This window comes from Gouania willdenowi, chromosome 7 (assembly GCF_900634775.1).
Source record: "Gouania willdenowi chromosome 7, fGouWil2.1, whole genome shotgun sequence".
NCBI lineage: Eukaryota > Metazoa > Chordata > Actinopteri > Blenniiformes > Gobiesocidae > Gouania > Gouania willdenowi.
Genome location: NC_041050.1, coordinates 21149390 through 21155781, shown reverse-complemented (window position 1 = coordinate 21155781; position 6392 = coordinate 21149390). Strand labels below are relative to the sequence as shown.

Genomic DNA, 6392 nt, shown 5'->3' with positions numbered 1-6392 from the left:
TGAGATACATATATATTTTTGTAGGTTATTTTGTATTAAAATACTCGTTTTAGGAGTTGTTGATCACTGAATGTGTCCTAACAAAGACCTTCCTCCAAACAAGCCACACTACAGAACTCACTCACACGTGCTGTCCCTTAGAGGAGGAAAAAGCCCAAAGTAGCACATATTGTGCAGCTGTTTGTTAATAAATGTGCCTGTGTGGAATTTTTCAATAGCAAATTTAACCCAGAATTGTCTTTCTGGTCAGACTTTGACTTTCGAATATTGAAATATATATCGTATAATGTCCTTTTGAGAAAAAAACATCAAGATATGAGTTTTGGTCCAAATCGCCCAGCCCTATTGTTAAAGAAAAAGGTCATTTACACTATATATACTTTTTCTTATTATATACTGATTATGGTCTAAAGCAGTTGTGTGTTTTAAATCATGACCTGTAAAAAAATCAATAACAGTACTACAGTACAGTTTTACACCGTACTGAACAAGGAGCCCGAGAACCTGCACAGGTTCTATGGGAAGGACTCGTCGTACGTTCATAGACGTTTGGACTCCAAAGGCAAACCAGCAGGGGCTGTTTACGGAAATTTGGAGATCCAGAAGCGGGTGATGGAGCTGAGTTTCAGGGACTGTCACACTGAGATTTGTCACATGGACGCCCACTTCACGTTGAACGAGGGCGTGGTGGTGCAGGTGATGGGGGAGCTGTCTAACAACATGCAGCCCATGAGGAGGTTTGCGCAGACCTTCGTCCTGGCTCAGGAGGGAACCATCGCAAACAAATTCTATATCCACAACGATGTCTTCATGTACCAGGACGAGGTCTTTCAGGACTCGGACTCTGAGCCTCCTGAAGAGTCTGAGGAGGACGTGGAGGAGCTGGAGGACATAACAGAAAAAAGCTCCTCAGACCTCACGGAGCCCGCCCCTGAGAATAACAGGTCTTTCTCCTGGGCGTACGTTACCAGTAAGTACCTCCCACCCTGTGGAGCCGTCCCAGTGTCAAGAATCCCCCCCACAAGGTTAAAGTCCCGCCCACAACACAGCCCAGAGTGGAGGTAAAATATGAGTCTCAGAGCTCCACACAGAGACCTCGGAGACCTGAGGGTCGAAGGATGGTTCGTTATCCTGACGCTCATCAGCTGTTTGTAGGAAATATTCCTCACGACGTGGAAAAGACCGAACTGATGGAGTTCTTTGAACAGTTCGGCTCAGTCCTGGATTTCAAGATCATCAGCAGAGGGAAACATCCAAACTTTGGTTTCGTGGTGTTTAACGATTCTGAGCTGGTCCAGAAGATCCTCAGCAGCAGACTTATTGAGTTGTTTGACAACGTGCGTCTGAATGTCCAGGAGAAAAAGCCGCATTTTCCGCGTGAAGTTGAGAGCAGAGAGTCTGAGGGTCGAAGGATGGTTCGCTATCCTGACGCTCATCAGCTGTTCGTAGGAAATATTCCTCACGATGTGGAAAAGCCCGAACTGATGGAGTTCTTTGAACAGTTCGGCTCAGTGTTGGATTTCAAGATCATCAGCAGAGGAAAACATCCAAACTTTGGTTTCGTGGTGTTTAACGATTCTGAGCCGGTCCAGAAGATCCTCAGCAGCAGACCTATTGAGTTGTTTGACAACGTGCGTCTGAATGTCCAGGAGAAAAAGCCGCATTTTCCGCGTGAAGTTGAGAGCAGAGAGTCTGAGGGTCGAAGGATGGTTCGCTATCCTGACGCTCATCAGCTGTTCGTAGGAAATATTCCTCACGATGTGGAAAAGCCCGAACTGATGGAGTTCTTTGAACAGTTCGGCTCAGTGTTGGATTTCAAGATCATCAGCAGAGGAAAACATCCAAACTTTGGTTTCGTGGTGTTTAACGATTCTGAGCCGGTCCAGAAGATCCTCAGCAGCAGACCTATTGAGTTGTTTGACAACGTGCGTCTGAATGTCCAGATGAAAAAGACGCGTTCGCCGCGTGAAGTTGAGCGCAGAGATGCTCGTCCTCGCCCTAGAGCACCCAGAGGGGGCGGAGTCAGAAGCCCCCTGACCCAAGGGGGTGGAACCAACAAACCCAGCTTTGGCTCTGGGCATGCGGTGGTGGCCTAGTGAGCGTTTCTCTGCCCCCAAGCAGTGAAACCATGCCCTTTCCCTAAGCCCCACCCACTGTGTATCTGGACGTTTGCTTCACGCTGAACTCGAATCGACCTAAAGATTCAAATATTGCTTGAAAACTACTTCAACTGTGGTCTGTGGTCAATGAAGTTTGAATAAAAACTAACAAAAACAAACACGACTCGTAACATTGTGTGCTGCCTGGCAAGCCTTTTCAGAGGGCTTGAATCAAAGATCTGAATAATAATAATAATAATAATAATAATAATAATAATAATAATAATAACTAGAACTGCAAGCAGTTATGAAAGTTGGCCAAGCCTTCTCGCGCGACGCGGAGCCCCTGAAAGTACGTCACAAAGGAAGACGGGCTCGGGGCGAGCATCAGGACACAGGCCAACGTGCCATTCGCTGTGAACAGGTGGATGTGAAGTTTTGGAAGATGTGATTTAAAGTGTGAAAGTTACAGGCCAAAATGCATTTGCACCCATTATAGCGCCATCTAGTGGTGCACTTTTTGGTATGGGTGATCTGTGTGCTCTTCTATAGTTACCCTGTAAAGTTCACAGCCCTCAACATAATACTTCAGCTGAAATAAAAGTTTGTTTATTTATATGTTGTGTAGTAATAAGCCACGCCCACTTTGACCAATCGCAATTAACTTTGAGATACGGTCCCAGGAGCGAACCAAGGTCATACCCACCAAATTTGATAAAAATTGGTTGTGCCATTTAGGAGATATAAATTTCTCATAATTGCAGTGCCCCCTAGAGGCCTTTTTTTTTTTTTTAATTTGGCTCATACCCCCACAGTCTCATGGCAACCAAGGATCTAAGAATTGGTGGTGTTAGCAATTATTTTGACCAAGATATGCAACAGTTTGTGTTTTTATAGCTCGCTAGAAAAATTTACTCGTTAATATTTTTTGCATATTTTGCCCGAACAAATTTTTTGCTAAACTCTAGATCAGGTCCAAATGAAGACTCTACATGCCAAGTTCCATGCCAATTGGACAAAACCCCAAGGAGTAATTTGAAAAAGTAAGTTTGTGATATGTAGTGACTTACAAAGAGCAATGTGCTGTGGGAGTGGGCGTGGGCTATGTCAGAAAATGCGACTCTATGTCGGGAACATGTGGATATGAATTTTATGAAGATGTGAATTAAATTGTGAAAGTTAAAGGCCTAAATGTTTTTGCAATTATAGCGCCACCTAGTGGGCCAATTTTTGGTATGGGTGGTCTGTGTGGTCTTCTATATCTACCCTGTAAATTTCACTGCCCTCAACATAATAATTCAACAGAAATAAATGTTTGTTTACTTACGTGTTATAATGTCATTAGCCACGCCCACTTTGACCAATCGTGAATAACTTTGAGATATCGCCTCAGGAGGGACCCAAGCTCATACCCTCCAAATTTGGTAACAATTGGTCGTGCCAATTAAGAGATATAAATATTTATTATTTGTAGCGCCCCCTAGAGGTCTACATCATTCAAATTTGGCGCATACCCTCACAGTCACATGCCAACTAAGGATCTCAGATTTGGTGTTGTTAGCATTTATTTTGACCGAGATATGCGCCAGTTTGCTTTTTTATAGCTTGCTCGAAAACTTTACTCGCTAATAATTTGCGCATAATTTACCCGAACAAACTCATAGGGTTAACTGGAGATTACGTCCAACTGAAGACTCTACGTGCCAAGTTTCACGCTGATTGGACAAAAGTTCAAGGAGTTCAAAAAAGTAGGTTTTCCAGTTTTTGCGATTTTGCTCCGAGAAAAGTTGAGGCGGAAATGAGCGTGGCCTAGCCCAGGTGATTCAGTGATATTCAAGGAATCTGTGGAAATGAAGGTTTTAAATTTGCAACAAGCGGTGTGGGAGATATTGGCCAAAACGCGTTGACCTTTGTTATAGAGCCACCTGCTGGCAATATGTGATTTTTTGCGTCCAAGGTCCCCTGGGGGTTTTGGACCCAACCACTAAAGGGCACCGCCCTACCTTGCACGGTTTATTCTGCAGCACCACTTTTACCCAAGGAAAAATAAAAGGTAGCCATAATAATAATAATCAGAACGATTACAATAGGGTTCCTAGCACCGCTGGTCCTAGGAACCGCGTATGCTTACATATGCGGTTCCCTGGCCCCACAGGCTTGGCCCCCTAATAATAAAAATCCTTATGATTACAATAGGGTTCCTCGCACCGCTGGTCCAAGGAACCGCGTATGCTTACATACACGGTTCCTTGGCCCCCTAATAAGAAGAAATAAATAGTGCAGTAGTGCACTGATGAGTAGTGCAGGTGAACATTTAAATTAAATAGTATGTACATGAACATTCTCAGTGACAGATTGATCCAGGGTTGTTATGTTTAGTTCTAAGGTTGTTATGTTTAGTTCCATGGTTATTTCACAGAAACAGGTCTGACACTCTTTGACTGTTTAGCGTTGATCAGAGTGACAGCCTGGGGGAAGAAACTGTTTTTATGGCGGGTAATTTTGACATACAGTGATCTGTAGCGTCTGCTGGAGGGGAGGAGTTTGAACAGATTGTGTGCAGTGTGTGAGGGGTCTGCAGTGATACTACCTGCCCGTTTCCTGACCCTGGACAGGTATAAGTCTTGGATGGAGGGCAGTTCAACACCAGTGATCTTTTCTGCAGTCCTGATTATCCGTTGTAGTCTGTGTCTGTCTAGTTTGGTTGTAGATCCAAACCAGACAGTGATGGAGGTGCACAGAACAGACTGAATGATGGAGGTGTAGAACGTGACCAGCAGCTCCTGGGGCAGGTTGAACTTCCTCAGATGACGCAGGAAGTACATCCTCTGCTGTGCCTTTTTTCTGGTTGTGTCTATGTGGGAGGTCCACTTCAGGTCCTGTGAGATTGTGGATCCCAGGAACCTGAAAGAGTCTACGGTAGCCACTTTGCTATTCAGAATGGTAAGGGGGGGAGTTGGAGGGATTCCATTGTCATCTCCACAGTCTTGAGCGGGTTCAGTTCCAGATGGTTCTGACTGCACCAGAGAGCCAGCTGTTCCACCTCCCGTCTGAAGGCAGACTCATCCACATCCCGGATGAGACCAATGACTTTGTCGTCGTCTGCAAACTTCAGGAGTTTCACAGAGGGGTCCCCTGAGGTGCAGTCATTGGTGTAGAGGGAGAATAGAAGTGGAGAGACAACACACCCCTAGGGGGCGCCAGTGCTGAGTGACCAGGTGCTGGATGTGATGCTTCCCAACCTTACTTGCTGCTAAGAATGAGTTGTTAATCTACTTATTGGAGAGCAAAAACATTCTGGTTCCATGTCAAAGTGGATTTAGAAAAAACAGGGGCTGTGTCCGAATAGTTCCTTTCCTATCCACTTTTCCATAACCCTGTGGATGACATCACAGGGTTAAGGGAAGGTGTTAGGAGAGGAGTTAGGAAACGGCCATCACGTTTGCTTTGACAATCTGATGCACTTCCACTAGGTGACGTAATAATCTGACGGCCGTGAAGGTTAGCGATGTCTGTCGTGATGAAAAAACTACACATTTCCGAAAGTGAACTAAAAGCACATTTATAACACTTTCCACTGATATAATCTCAAAAATCACAATGTTTTAAACATAAATCAAAGGAAAAGAGGAACAAAAGTAGAACTAAAAGAACTGTCACGGTCCGGTGTGGGCCCAAATGCAGAGAGAGAAGGAGGCATAGTGTTCTTGAAACCATTACATCTTTATTACCAAAACAAAACAAAATGTAAATCCAAAAAGCCAGGAGGTACAGGGCGCAAGGACACGAGGAGGGAAGACAACATACAATGATCCCGCAGTCATACTGTGTCTAAGCACTCAGCTAAATAGTGAGGGAAGCTTGATTGGGAATGGCCCACACCTGGGTGAAAACATGAGGGAGCTAATCAGTCACCAACCAAGCACACAGACATCACTGGGCGGTGGAGCCACAAGCAGGAACACCTGAAACACAGACAAGAGTTAAACACATGACCAAACTCAAACTGAATAAACAAAGACACAGAATAATTTAAAAAGGACCCCAAGGGCTAAATAACAAACAGAACCTGACAAGAACATCGCGTTGAGAATGGTTGCTCACCCTCACCTTCCACTCACTAATATGAATTATGTTGAATAAAACATAATGTGGCTAAAAAATTCTCTGATCCCTTTTCCTTGAACCACAGAGTGTCTGTTTTATGTCAGTTATAATCTGATAATATGTCTTACATATAATAAGATATGGGTTTTAGATTATTTATTCAAAGTTCTTCAAGGCATATTATTG

At 44.2% G+C, this 6392-nt stretch overlaps 1 pseudogene; it reads left to right on the top strand.

Annotated features, from left to right (window-relative positions):
• The first annotated feature begins 432 nt into the window (after nt 1–432).
• On the top strand, nt 433–2124 carry LOC114466688 (ras GTPase-activating protein-binding protein 1 pseudogene; annotated as a pseudogene).
• Nucleotides 2125–6392: the final 4268 nt, after the last annotated feature.